A 15971-nucleotide genomic window follows, 5' to 3' on the forward strand; every position below is an offset into this window, starting at 1 on the left:
GGGCGGGGTGGGGGAGGCACTGCGGAGTGGTGGGGGGCGGCCCGAGGGGCTGGGAGAGGGTCCGGCCCATGCTGCGCCTGGGCTGGAACTGGTCCCGCCGGCACAGGGTAGCAGGAAACTCTCTGCTCACTCACCGGACCTGGGCTAGGACTGGGTCTCTAGACATACTTTTTAACATCTGTAATTGATTTGCTCTACTTTTCTAAACATCAATCAATAATAAGTATACAGTTTTAGTGACATGTAAACAAAATTTGTTTTACTGACTGCATTAAACTACAAGGTGTTCTTACTCTGTGCTCTCCCAGATAACTTATACTTTCATCATAATGCAGAGTGCAACACCTGGGGCACAGCCCAAATATTTAACTTGAAAGTAGAAAGATGAAAAATAAATTTTAAAGTTTGGCTAGGTAAGAAGTTCTCACACATTTCTCTTTCCAAAAGCCACCATGGTTTTACTTAGACATGAGCATGAAGAAAAGTAAATGTGTGCTTGTTTTCATAGTACACCAATATATGTGTGGCCATCTCCACCCACAACCTGAGGCCAAATCTCCATACAGCAGCCCAAAGAGAAACGCTTGCCTTCAGAATCACGTCTGGAAAGAGAACTGGGAAGTGCTAGCTGGAAAGCAACAGAGATGTGAGGAAAGATGCAACACAAAAAGAAGTGCTGGAGGAAGCAAAGGTGTTGTCACCTCTCTTGTAAACACACCTGACCTTTCCTCACATTAGTAGATCCTATTTTAAAATTTGCATCACATCATATCATAGCACGAGTCATGTACGATTAATTCAGTCCCCCTCTGCTAGATGTTCTACAGCTGTCGAAGAACTCTATCATTTGTCTATAAGAGAAGAGGTAGTGACATTTTATTCTCAATGCCAAGTTCTAAATACCACACATCTGGCACATGGGTTACAAGGGAGAGACCCACAGGAGCACCACAGTCTGCTCCTTGGCTTTGGGGACCTCGGGGGGCCAAGGCGTGGTTCACCATGGACAGCAGCTGATGCTACTCAGGGCTCAGTGCTGGTGGGCTGCCGTCATCCTTCAAGAACGTGGCTGCTTTCCTCTTGTTCTTCTGAACTTGACCTTCGTTCACTTTCTCCAAAGCTATCTCGGCCGAGAAATCTGCTTCATTATCCACTGAGATGTTCAAGCCAGAGACAGCATTGAAAAGGTTCCGCTCACCAAGGGCTTCTTTCACGCCTCCCTTCTGGAAAAACTGGGAAACATTCCTGCAGTTCCAGAACAGGAACTCCAGGCCGTGAGCGTGGGTTGGCTCCACTGACTAGCTGACATCGATCAGTCAGACCTCTCCAGCATGTCACAGCATTTTGTACTCACTGAGGTTGGCGTGCACTGGCGTGCACCCGTGATACAACTGCTGCATCAGCTGAATAGTTTGATAGTAGGCATCTTTCATTTCTTCACTACTGAGCTTTACTTCTTTTAATTTAGGGGCTGGAACTTGATCATGACCAATAAAAGACATAACTAAAGTGTGTTTCTTGGGCAGCACAACTGTTGGACAAGGAATTCCAGCTTTCTGCATTCACGTGAGATTGTGCATTTCTTTTCCTGCCGGCATGGAGATGATCTTATGTGGATTTAGTTTACCGAAGCGATCTTTAAACCTGAAATCATCTTTAATGTATTTGTCATGGTTCTTAACCTCATTAAGCTGTTTTAAATACCTTGAAGGCACACTCTATAGGACTAGCTTTGATGTCTTCTTTTCCATCCTCCATGCTCCCTCCATACGTATGAAGACAACTGAGTCCTTCCCTTTGCTAATGCAGCCAGTGATGGTCTCCAACAGCCCCGAGTTGACCATTTTATACATGAGCAAGCTGGTCTTGGGGTCAACTGCTTCTTCTGCGGTGGAGTGCTCCTCATTTTTATGTACGCGGGCACTCCTGCGCTCCTCGGAGTAGATGTGTTGCTTCAAAGCATTGCAAACAAGGTTTGATAGTTTTAAGTCCACTCCAATTCCATCTCCTACCTGAAACCCAGGTGCGAAGTTTTCCATTCTTACTGTATTGTTTCTCCCGCTCACCACTGCATCGTGTTTGGTGGTGAAGAATGTATGCAATGTGTTAATTATTAAAACTGTCCTACCAGTTTGATTTGAAACTGTCTCATTGCTACTTATCAATAAAATTATGGGATAAAAATAAAAATAAAAAATAAAAAAGAGAATAAAAGAGGAAAAATAGAAACAAAGCTTTTGTAAATGAGAAGAGTTGAAGGTTGGGGCAGAGAATGTGAGAGGAAAAAAAAGAAAAATCAAGATATATTGTATATGGGTACAAATCCTTATAAGAATAAATAAATAAATTTCTTGTGTTTTCTGAGATTCTAAAAAAAAAAAAAACCAAAGGAAGCACTATATATAGAGGAAGCGGCCTGTCAGCAGCACTGCAAACTTCACTACTCATCATATTTGATCTCCTGTTTTCAAACAGCTCTCAAACTGTTAGCCATGTTGATGTTGCTATTCTTTCTTCTTCTCATTAAATTCCACTAAAAATATACAGTCAACCATTTAATAAAGGAATGTCATTTTTATGGGAATAAGTAGACAGTAAAAGCATAAACAACTGAGCCACAATCCTTTTCAAAGGATTCTGCTGCCAAATAATGCCAACAGATTAAAAACAAAAATCCACAAATATCAGTGGAAAAAATCAGGGCTTATGGAGAATTTGGCCCACATCAGAGCTCCTGAACTGCAGTTTGAAAGTAATAAATAGCTTTTCTTCTACCTTCTATGTCATCAGCTTGGAAGTGAAAAGAACCACTCTGAGAATTTATAAATTTAAAACCTCCTATCTCTCCCATGTGATCATGAGTACATTTTCTCTCCCTGAAACATTCCAAAAAAAAAAAAGCTATAAAATTCCAAATAAAATATGACATTAAAATTGTGATCCAAGTTTTCAGCAATCACCTAAAATTACTGATATGCTTCAAGAAGATTTCAAAATTGCTGACCACTGACCCTATAAATATTTCAGCAAAAACAACTTATAAGGAAAGTATTTTTTATAATTTCACGTTTGCTGACTTTTGCAACTTCATAGGTCATGAATTTTTCCACTCATGTCAAATTCTCTTCATAATGCTTTGTTTTCAGAATTGGTTTTTCTGAAACACATATTAGTTCTCTAAGCAGTCCTATCCCTAACTTTTGTGCTCTTCTTAGTGAAAACCAACTTAGCAGAAAGAAATAAGCATCCTCCAAACTAATTCAAACATAAGGGGCTTCACAAAACATAGAGCTAGCAACAAGCAGATTCATATTCTCTCTCTCTCTCTCTCTCTCTCTCTCTCTCTCTCTCTCTCTCTCTCTCTCTTGGCTTCTTGGCCTATTTCTTAATCTTAATCTCCATCCCACCACCACACCAATAATCTGCCCATTGTTGCTTCAAAGATATCATCAGATTCCCTCAAAAGTCAATGGCCTGCACAATCCCTCAGGTATAGGCTCAAAATGGCAGGTTTTGGGTAAAATGGGGGATCTTGGTCACAGAGTCCCTTCTTCACCTCTGACATTCTCTGTCCCCAAGAAAAAGTAGAAGCCCATGAGTCAGACAGTATTTTCAGATACATAGTACCTCCCCAACTATGACGTTAAATTTAGATGACATCTCTCCTAAAAACCAAGGCAGTTTTTAGACTATTACTAAGGTGTTTCCAACCATTATCTTGTCACTGCATTTTTAAATTTTTCTTTTAAAAAAAAAGAAAAGTACTCCCAAAGAGGTTAGGAAAACAATTATCTGTGCTACTTGAATTGGTAAGATAACTAAAATTAATAAAATCCTGTAGTGTGTTACAACTCCCCCACAGGTACAGATTTTTGCCTTTGCTATAATCATAGACCCTGCCAAGTCTGTCAGCCTAGAATTAAGGGGAAAGCCTCTGAAATTCTGGGACCTTGGTCACTTATAGTCCTGCTTTCTCCCATCTCCCTCCCTCCCTGTGCAGAGTGGCTCCAGACCAAGTTGCCAAACTGGTGTCTGTTGCCTTTCACTATGATTGTCTCACCTTCCTCCCAGTGTTTGTCATGGTCTTCCTGACTGTACTCTTGAGTTCTGGAGCTCTGACTCACCTGGCCCACTGGGAACTCAAAAGCTTGTGTCTATACACATAAATCTCCTGCATCAGTTCTCACACACATTACCTGTATCACACCTCACTCTTTGCACTGATACTGCCAACTCCAGATCTGTTTTCCTGCCCAGATTTCTGGTACTTTCAAACCCACCGGTGTCCAAAACTTGAAGTTACCAGAACCTTTACATTCACTGCACCCAGTCCTCCCACTCAATTTCCAGTTTGACTATTGTGGTGGTGCACACCTGTAATCCCAGCATGCAGGAGGCTGAGGCAGGATGATTGTCATATGTTCAAGGCCAGTCTGGGGCTCTATAGTAACTTCAAGGCTAGGATGAACTACATAAGTAAGACCTTATTTCAAAAAATTCCCAGTTTGGCCCCTATTGTCTTTTCATTAGTTAAATTAATGTCACAAACAAATTAGTTTATATGCTTCTAGAATGAGAATTTAAAAGGCTCACTGGAAGTAGTGTCTATGATTAAGAACATTTACCAAATTGGGCTAGAGAGATATGTCAGTGGTCTAAGCACCTGCCTAGCAAGCCCAGGGACCCAGGTTCCATCCCCAGCACTGCATGCTTCACTGACCCCACCCTCAGTGTGTCCAGCTGGCCACCAAGACCTGGAGTGGTGGCGCACACCTGTAATCCCAGCACTGGGGGAACTGGAACAGGAGGATTACTGCAAGTCCAACCTGCATAGTGAGACCCTGTACCAAATACATAAAATTTTTTTAAAAAGAAAAGAACATTTACCAAGTTGGTCAAAGATCCAAAACTGACCTTCTGAAATGAAGGTTACCTAGCATTTCAGTTTACTTCAAAAGCCAAGACTGGGGCTTCCTGTTCCTATTCTAATCCCATAGCTGTTAACAGAAGTGAATACATATTGAAATAAATAAGACCAGAAGACTTAGATAAAGGATAACTTACTCCTTCAGAAACAGATGTTAGAAAGTACAATAAGCAACAACATTTATGAATTAAAACTAATATAGTATCAGATATAATATATATTAAAGATGATCTATCAAGTAAAGTTCTGGGGTAAAACTGGGTGTTTACCTTAAATACCAATCAATCAAGTATAATCATAAAGTAGAAAAAAAATATATGGACCGTGGCTGGAATTTTGAACTTGGTAAACAATCACATCTGTGTAACCCTAATGTATTAAATTTTGGGAGGGTTTCTCATATTGTTCTGTATTCTGTTTCTTTACAATCCTCAATAGTAAGACATGAAAAAGATCTGGTGTCTATTGGAAAGTACTATCCTTACTCTGTTAATTAATGAGATTTTAATGTACCTTCTGTAGCTGTCTTAAATAAAAATTAATTAAATATCCTAGATAAGTGAATGATAGAATGTAAATTAAGACACACAATAGAAATAGCCTACACATTAAAAATCTACTTTGGGGCCAGGGAGATAGATCAGTGGCTTAAATGCCTGCCTGGAAGTAAGGTTCTGATTTCAATCCCTAGTACCAACAGATTTTTTTTAAAAAATGTTTAAATAAGTAAATAAAAGTCTTACTTTTGCTTCAGGTATATATGTGATACTAAGGGACATTTTTGTGATTAATAAATATGGGAAATGAGAAAAAATTTCAGCATTTGTTAAACTGAAAAATCTCCTGGCCAAGCCAAGAGAATCAGTAAAAGACACGGTGCATCAGTTTCCTCAGGCTGCCTTCATGAAGCACCGTGGACTCGTAGCTTCAACAACAGCTATTAATTTATTTATTTCATGGCCCTGAAATTTAAGCCTTAAAATCAGTGTGTGGACAGGTTTGGTTCCCTTTGTGGCCTTTTTTCTCAGCTGACATGAGGTTGCCTTCTCTCTGTACCTTCACATAACCTTCTCTGTGTCTGTATTTGTAGTGTCCGTTCTCAAATCCTCAACCCCCAACTAGGACACTAATATTTTGTTAACAGCTTCGTGCCTCATTTTAACTTTGATCACAATTTTAAAGATCCTGCCTCCAAATATAATCATGTTCTGGGCTACTGGTGATTAAGTTTTTAACGTAGTAACTTTGGAAGGACACACCTCAGCCTTTTAAGCTTCCCAAAATATAATTTTTAAATTAATAATCAGCAATCAAGCTGAAATGCTAATTATGAAGAAAATAGTACATCTTAGCTTCACTATTAGCCTGTTGCATCCACACAACAAATACCAGAGGTTTCCTTTTTTTTTTTTTTTTTTTGGTGGAACCAGGGATTGAACTCACAGAGGTTTGCATTTTGTTCAAAGGTTATAAATCAATTCACTTTGCTCCTATAGCTACAGTGAATACCCTCATTCATAATACCTTAACAAGCTTGCTGCATTTATGAAACTGCTGTTCTGGTGTTATGCCTTTAAAATCTGTTTGTATAAATTCCTTCCAAATGGATGCTGAAGTGAAATATTTTGTCATACATACACACTTTCTGATTTGCAGTTCCAGCTGAAGATTAAAATAATTACATAAGAATGGACCATCATCATAAAATATTTTAAACAACCTGAGGGCAATTCCTTAAAGCTTATAAGTATATATCACATCATCTGAAAGAAATGAAACTGTATCAGAATATTATTCAAGAATAGAACTTTATTATTTAAAAAGCTATAAACCTTAATTTAAATGGGATGAAATATTGTTAGGAATGCAGACTATGTTGAGCTGTTCTCTGTCATCTTAAGAAAAAGTAAGAAAGTCCCCTTAATAAAGATTAATTGTGGTTCAGTTTCGGTTCAGGTGCGTAATCTCGGCCTCTGTTGCTCTGTGCCTACGGAAGCACTGGGTCCCAGCATAAAAGCGTGTGGAACAGGAGACTGCTCACCTCCTGGCACCTGGGAAACCAACAGAAGAGGGGAGAAGACCAGCATCCAAATGTCCCCTTCAAGGACACACACCAGCGATCTAGCTTCCTGTCTCCAGCCCCTACTCCACAATGGTCCTATCACCTCCACAGATAGGGAACAAAACCCTCCACACATGTGTCTTTGGGAGATATTTTAAAAAACCACCTGATAGCACAGACAGAAGCTAACAAATTATAGCAATAATTTATTATATATCAAAGAATTATTCACAGTCTTATAAGAAATAAGAAATATCACACTTTTTAATAAGCATTGAGGTATTATATAAAACAGGCAGCAAAAGAAAATTCCTAATTATGTAAAATGAGATGCAGATTCACTAGTAAATGAATAATTTTTGGAACTCTTAAGCAAAAAATAAAAATTACTTTAAAAGACAAAGTATAGACTGACAGAGATTTAAATCCCAACTAGACATTTAAAACAGTGGAAGTAAGCCAGAAGATATTATGACCGTGAATTATGAATGTGCATCCAATAGATTTTCCTTTCTTTCTGCAAGGAGTTCTTACAGGAAGTGTGGTGAAAAAAGATTTTAAAAAAAAAGTAAAGGGGCCAGGGAGATAGCTCAGTAGAGTAAGCACTTGCCTGGAAAGCTCAAGGGCCTGAGTTCAATCCTCCGTTCTGCCAAAAAAAAAAAAGTAAAGAAAAATGATATTAAAAGCAATGTCAACTGAGCTATATATCTGTTGCAATTTTTCTGGGGGAAAAATATAATGCTACCTTTAAAAGCATATATATGGGGGGGGTTAATGGGTTGAAATTGCTGTGAAGAATTCTATTGTAATCAGAGCAATACACAGAAACATCTAAATTTATAGTCTTGTGAGCTATATTATAAAACAATTTCCCCCTGAGGTGCAAAAGTACCATTTAAAAAACTTAAATCATTAGGAATGCAAGCTGGTTTAAGCAGTTAGCTTTTTTAAGTCTTTGCTAACAGAAGACAACAATGAGATGTAACTTCCAAAACTAGGAAGGATCATCCAAAATAAAAGAGGATAGTAGATGAGAATGGTCACTTACATTTGATAACTTACTATGTATTAAATACCTATGATCTTATGGATTTTGTGGCAGGTAGGCATAATAATTATAATTAAAATAGCAAGTATTTACTAATGCATTACTATGTGTCTGGTACTATGCTAAACACTTTATATTTATTAGCTCATTTAATTTCCAACCCATAAAGCTACTAAGTCACCTCTATGGCAAGAGGCAGAGACAGGTGAATGATATATCTGTGGCTGAAGCCTGCAACATCTGATCACAGGGCATAAACTCTTTGATGGCACTAATAAAATGAAAAGGACACAAACTAAGTATTAAAGAAGTCATAAAGGAATGCTAGAAGCATGTGAAATAAGCCCTTGTCATTTATTTATTCATTCATTCAACAAATATTTATTGAGTACTTAATAAATACTGTGTTCTAGGCACCCAGGATCCAACAAGTAACAAGAGGAAATACCTGTCCCAGTGAGATGTGAATTCACTTGAAGAAACCTACAAAACTGTCCTACCAATTTGATTTGAAACTGTCTCATTGTTATTAGTTTCTCAATAAAAATACGGGGTAAAAAAGAAACCTACAATACAAAAATAAGGCATTTCAGTTAATTCAATTAGTGATGAATGTAAAGAAAAAAAACACCTCCATAAAAGCCCTCTCTCTGACAAGAAGGCACCGAGAAAAATCTTGGTGATGAGAAGACAACATCCCAAAAACCAAGAGAAGCATTGTAGGCAGAAAGAAAAGCTAATTTAAACATCTAAAGCAATTGCGTATTCCATGTTCCCAGGAGGAGGAGAGTGAAGAGTCAGATATAATGTTAGAGATAGTGTAAAAAATCAGACAGGACCTTGGATATGACTAAGTTTGTTTCCTTATGTCTTTGAGCAAGAGGTGTTAATTTCAGATCTAGAAAAACAGTAGTATGAGGTGATTCATTGCTTTTTATCCAGCTTTATTGAAATTAACATTTTACCTCATTTGTCTTATCATTTATGTTCTTTATATGTGTGTCAATTCACTCATGTGTGAATTTTTCAACCATTTAAGAGAAAATTACATGAATTGTGGCCATCTATCATCAACATTCTAATCTCCTATCCAGCCTGAACCAAAAAAAATTTTTTTGATGGTTACATAACAGTGATTTTAAATTCCAGGATTCCTTCCATATTAATCAGTGGTCCTTGGCATTCTACTGTAGGCAAAAGTCCCTGATTTTTCTCCCATCTGGGTATTTATTTTCGGCATGGATTCATAGATTTGTATTTTTCCAAGATCTATAATTTATTAATGTTTTTAATTATTCAAAACTCAACTTTTCCCAATCTTTCCATAAGGAGCTCCTTCAAGATGGTTCATATATTTAATCAGCATAATTTTAATTATCATAGGAAGCTACTAGTTTTATGATTTGGAGGACTCTTTTTACTTTCCCACATAAAATTGTCCAACAGAATTGTCTACAATGATGTAAATATTCCCCATCTGTGTGACTAGTATTATTGTCACTAGAACCACATGGCTATTGAGCACTTTAAATATAGGGGAGCAACTGAGGAACTCACTTGTTCATTTACTTAATTTTAATGAGTATAACTGTATTCCAGCAAAATAAGACATTCTAAGATCATCTATTACTTCTCCTGCTTCAGCTCTGGAATCAGCCATTTCTTCAAGGAAGCTTGGTTCCTTTTAGCAGAAAATGATTTAGAAACCAAGTTCTGAATTTTCTGATCAAGGAGATTATGGGGCCACAGAGGAAAGTGATAGATGATGGAGAGTGTACCCAAGGAAAGTCACATGGAGAGAAAACATTCTCCCAGGTTTTCACAGCGAGCAAATTGGCCAAGCAATGGTCATGAGTCATCCACATGGCTGACACTGACAAATGACCTACAAACTGAGGTACAGGGTTTCAGGGTAAATCCTGAGGGGATTTGTATGACCTGGTCAGATACAAAAGTTACATTTCTTCTTATATAGGTCTTGTTTTATCTTGGTCTTAACCATCCAGCAGAAAAGTATAAAAATGAGGTATAAAAAGTAAAACCATATAATATGCTGAGCAGTAAAAGTCTCAAGTCAACTTCTGACATTGCCAGTCCTATGGATAACCCACTACTATTATGGACTACTGGATTATATTGGATTATTTTGCTAAATTCATGCACCTACAACATTTAAATGGCAATGGAATACCCATCACTGACAAAACTAAACAAAAAAGGGCTATAAATAAAGGACAATTTTATATCTGTATATACAAAATAGGATAGATATACAGCTACTTTCTCTTAATCCAATGAGAAGAAAGATTCATACTGGAGCCAGGGAGATGGCTCAGTAAAATAAGCACTTCCCTGGCAAGTACAAGGGCCTGAGTTCAATCCCCAGTTCCACCAAAAAAGAGAAAGAAAGAAAGAAAGAAAGAAAGAAAGAAAGAAAGAAAGAAAGAAAGAAGAAAGAAAGAAAAAAGAAAGAAATTAGAAAGATTCGTACTGATAGTGTTTGGATAGGATATCATGTCTGCATCTTGTACTCTGAATAACTACTACAAGGAAAACAATATGCAATGTATTAATCATTGTAACTGTCCTACTAACTTGTTTTGAAACTGTCTCATTTCTATTTGTTTCTCAATAAAATTAATTTAAAAGAAAAAGAAACCAAGTTCTGCTGAAGAGGTACCTTTGCTCTTAGACTCTTTCAATAAACAAAGAGAGGGGGGCCAGGGAGATAGCTCAGTAGAATAAGTGCTTGCCTGGCAAGTGCAGGGTCCTCAGTTCAATGCCTAGTACTACAAAAAAAAAGGAGACAGATAGATAGATAGATAGATAGATAGATAGATAGATAGATAGATAATATGCAACACATATATAAACATATTTCTATATACAACTATTTTTGTATCACGGATTAATACCAATAACTCCAATTCTAATCCTTCCCTAAAGAGGTCTTCCTCAGCATCTCCATTTTATTTTTCTGTATCCCTTCTTCCACTGAGAACTTGACTCTAACAAAGATAAAAACTATAAGAGAAAATAAAAGTCATAGGCTTTTGAACCCTAAAAATATAGATGGCTAAGCAATAACAAATGTAGCAATTCAGAAATCACAAACAAAAGAAAAAATATAAAAACAGATCAAGTCATACTATAGAGTAGTAGTTTTGTGCTGCTGTTTTTATGTAAAAGTTCACACCATAGCACATTTGTGTTGCTGTAACAAAATACCTGGGACTGAGTAATTTATAAATAACAGAAATTTATACTTTAGCATTCTAGATGATGGAAAGTCCAAGATAGCAGAAAATAGGAGGAAATGTTTAATTCTGCATGAAGCTGTTTTTAAAGGGTCTTAATCTTTTTCACAAGAGAAAAGTTTTTTATACTCTAATAATCTCCTTTCCTTTCCTCTTTCTTCTTTTTCTTTCCTTTTCCTTACCCTAAACTCACAACCTTCCTCTGATTCCTGTCTCTGTTTTCAGAGATAACTTGTGTTTCTATCGTTCAAGTGTTATACCAGGGGCTGGCAAATTGTGATCCAGCTGAAATAGAATAGGACCTCCCTTTCCAAAAGCCCCTACGGCACCACTATGCCTAACATAATCACCTAATAAAGGTTTCACCTATTTATACTATTGCGATGGCCGTAATCTCAAGATACGAATTATGGAGTTAATACATTCAAATCATTCCAATTTTGATAGTCAGTAGTACAGGCTTTCTCGCCAAGCTGTCTTTGTCACAACTACCCAACTTTGCATCTGCAATGCATATCTATAGGCATGGCTATGTTACAAAAAGAAACTTTACTTCTAAAAATAGTAATTTTTGGAAAGGAAGGTCATCCTATATTTCAGCTAGATCACAGTTTGCCAGCCCCTGGTATAACACTTGAAGGATGGAAACACAAGTTAGCTCTGAAAACAGCAGTGCAAGGGATCTAAAAATAGGACTGAAGGCACATAGCAGAGGCAACTGAGACCTTTTTTCCATTCACTGTAATGAAGTGAGGGCCCCCACACCTTGTCAAAAGACTACAACACTATTGTCTGAGAAACTAAATCTAGAGGATAGGGGCCAGGGAGATAGCTCAGTGGCTTAAGCACCTGCCTGACAAGCATAAGGTCCTGAGTTTGATCCTTGGTACAAATAAATAAATAAATAAATATTTAAAAATAAATAAATAAATCTAGAGGATGATGAGCTCAGGATAAGTAAAGGCATGTGTGAGATGCTCTTATGAAAAAAAGATGCTAACATAATAAGCACTTCTCCACAATCACATGGTAAGACCTAGAAAAGAGGTTGAAGCTCTTTTGGCAGATTAGCAAATCCCACTGTGCAGAAATTGTCAACTCTAGAAAAAATATTCATAGACACTGAGACCTGGTGATCTTCCCAAAAAAGGCCTAGCCAGAACTTCCTAAAGACTACTGGTTTCTATCCTCCACCCAATTAGCGTCCAGTGTGTTTTCTATTGTTTCTATCTTAATGAATCCCACTCTTATGAAAGACAGCAATCAAACTTAATGGAGAGGAAATTTAAAAGAAAAGAAAAAGTAAGCCCAAGGAATTGAATGGACAGCCAAGAATGTTTCAAAACGTAACAATTAATGTGCTCAGGAAAAAGAAAACATAGCATTCATAAAATAAAAATAGAAGTCTGAAAAATAGAGAACAAAAGAAAAGCTCTGAGAGCTAAAAATACAAAAGAAATGAAGAATTTAGCAGAAAGGCTGAAAAACATAGTTCAGAAAAATCTACCAGAAACTAGTAAGAGAAAATAAAGGCACTGATAGGATTGCCCAAGGGGTCTAACATCCAAATCATATTTGTTTCAGTCAGAGAGAACAGAGAATATGCTAGGTCTTCTATGGCTTTCATGTATTTTTTTATGAAATAACCCAACTTTGAGAAAAAAAAAATAAGTTATAAGTTCAAAACCTTTCCCTTTTTCATTGAGGAAAAACCTCCAGTCAAGCAAGAAACGGCCATCCACGTCATCTTTGATTCCTCCTAAAATGTGTTAAACCCATCATTAAAACCAGGAGAACACCAACAGATTGGGTTTTCCAGTATCAAGCAATTCAAAACAGTTTCTTTTTTTTTTTTTTTTTTTTTTGGGGGAGGACGCGGTGAACTTTTTTTTTTTTCAACAAATAATACACTGCATATATTCTTCTTAGTGGTTAATTGCTATATAAGATGCGGACTTGTGATCCTATTTACAAACACCATTAGAACAAATCATTCTATTCATTAACAGAATGTAACTATGTATCTATCCCAACCACTTTGAATACACAGATACAAAATGGACATTCATCTGTATACCCCATTTTTTCTAAGTTCCGTTATTGAATATTATAGGTGTGTAAACGCAGCAAAATATTCTAAAAGAGTCCAGTAGCCCATAATAGCATTGGGTCTTCCGTTTAACTGGCAATGTCAGAAATTATTGACCTGAGTCCCCCACAGCTCAACTTAACAGCATGGCTTTATTTCTTATAATTTCGTCTTCATACTTTTCTGCTGAATGGTTAAGACCAAGGTAAAGCAGGACCTATGCAACAAGAGTTGTAGCTTTTTGGTCTGAGAAGGTCAGTGAAATGCCCTCAGGATTTGTCCTGAGATCCTGTACCTCAGATTGTAGAACCTTTATCAGTGCAGCCATGTGGATGAGTCACGGCCAATGCTTGGCCAATGTGCTCTCTGTGAAAGCCTGAGAGAGTATCTTCTCCCCATGTGACTCTCCTTAGGCAAACTCTCCGTCTTCGATCACTTTCCTCTTTGGCCCCATAATCTTCTTGATCAGAAAATTTGGGACACTACCGAGGTACATGACGTTACAGTACAAGTTCTCATATGTCCTGAGTCTTAATTGACCTTAGATCAAAACAGTTTCAATAATCTCAATACAATTCACATGCATGTGCTGATGTTTTGTTTGTTTGTTTGTGCTTTTCCTTACCCCACCCCCTTTAGCCAGCCCAGCCCAGGAAGGGCTGGCACAGTATGTGGTACCAGGGATCAAACCGCAGTCCCTACACTTTGCCTACGCTTACCTAAGCAGGTGCTTTAGACCACTGAGTTATCTTGCAAGCCCGTGCTGGTGAGATTATTTTTATTATTTTATAAGGATTTCATCAAGGCTTGTACCTTCACTTTCATCTGTGCCTGAGCATTCCTAGAATTCACTCCCTTGTGCCATAATGCTCCGAGCTTCTGGCTGATTTGAGCAGGCCTAGACCGTCTATAATGAGTAGAACAAGGATAGCACTGCTAGCTCTCTCTTTTGCACACTTTTAACATATTATCCTATTTCAGACCCTTGAGCATAACTTGTAGATGTGCGGTGCCTTCAACTCTTGTACCTTTATGATGTGCCTTCTAAGTCAGACATTGTAGACATTCATGCACCAGTTACTATGATCAGTAAATTCACAATATTTTCGAAAAGTTATTAGATGCAAGGCCAGTGAGATAGCTTAGTGGACTAAGTTCCTGCTTAGGCAAGCGCAGGGACAGAGGTTCGATCCCCAGCACCACATGCCACATAGGCCCCACAAACAGGTTCACTGAGCTGGCCAAATCCCAACATGGTGGTACACGTCTGTAATCCCAGCACTGGGGAGGCTAAAACAAGGAGGGTTATGAGTCCAAGCTGCATAGTGAGACCCTGAACCAAATACAAAAAAAATAAATAAATAAATAAATAAAGGTACTAGATGCAAACAGGCTATGGTTATGAAGAGACATTTTGTGTGAAAATCATCTTTTTATCTTACCTAGATGTGGATCCTCAGATTTACAACCTCAGCCAAGGTCAAGAGCCAATATAAATCCATGGAAGGTCTTGACTCTTTTATTTTTTATGATGTAATAACTTTTATTAATATTAATGTGAAAGAAATAGCAATGAGACAGTTTCAAAAAAGGTAAGTAGGACAGTTACAATAATTAATACATTGCATATTGTTGTCTTCATAGTAGTTATTCAGAGTACAAGATGTAGACAATATTTTGTCTAAACACTATTAGTACAAATCTTTCTTGTCATTGGACTAAGAGAATGTAGTTGTATATCAATCTTAACCATTTTGTATATACAGATTTTTTTTTCACTACAAAATGGTCCTTCATTTATATCCCCCTTTTCTGTTTAGTTTTGTCAGAGATGGGTGTTCCATTGCCATTAAAATATTGTAGGTGCTTGAATTCAGCAAAATAACACAATAGAGTTACTCTTCCTACCAAGTGAGAAATTGTCACATACCTTGAGACACTTCTGTACACTATTCAATCATTCTGGAACCCAAACACTGGCTTTTGGTCTCCAAACCGAGAGGCAAGTGGCCAATCAGGCTCACCAAGCTGTGACTCTAGGAACAACTTCTTTATTTCTTTTTGTTGTTGTTTTTTAGGGCCAGCTCAGCCCACCCTGAGGGAGGGGCTGGCAAGGCATGTGGTGCCCAGATGAATCAAGCAGGTCCTCTGCAGCTCCCTAAACTTACCTGAGCAGATGCTTTAAACTGCTGAGCTACCTTGTCGGCCCTCTATGAACAACCTCTGCATCTAGATCAGATCTTCAGAATGCAGGATTACAAATACATTAATCGACTAAGTAATATTTAATAATTTCATTTTTAACAGGCAGTGGTGATTTACAGAAATAGCTTTTTTATTTCTATCATTTTAAGAGAATAAAGACACTTTAATCACTGATCAGTGGATAGCTTTGACACCTGAACTCTGAGCAAATGTGCTATCCTCTCACTAAAACCTCAGTCATCAGTAGTGACAGCATCAGGAATGAAATTCAGAAAGTGATCGATGACGTAGAGTGGGCCTAAGGAGAGTCACATGGGGAGAAGACACTCTCTCAGGCTTTCACAGAGAGCACATTGGCCAAGCATTGGCCGTGACTCATCCAC

General features: G+C 37.6%; 1 pseudogene; it reads right to left on the reverse strand.

Annotated features, from left to right (window-relative positions):
• Positions 1–1019: 1019 nt before the first annotated feature.
• LOC101567438 lies at positions 1020–2093 on the reverse strand (annotated as a pseudogene).
• Between the last annotated feature and the right edge of the window lie 13878 nt (positions 2094–15971).

The sequence above is a fragment of the Octodon degus genome, unplaced genomic scaffold (assembly GCF_000260255.1).
Source record: "Octodon degus isolate 3935 unplaced genomic scaffold, OctDeg1.0 scaffold00022, whole genome shotgun sequence".
NCBI classification, from domain to species: Eukaryota; Metazoa; Chordata; class Mammalia; order Rodentia; family Octodontidae; genus Octodon; species Octodon degus.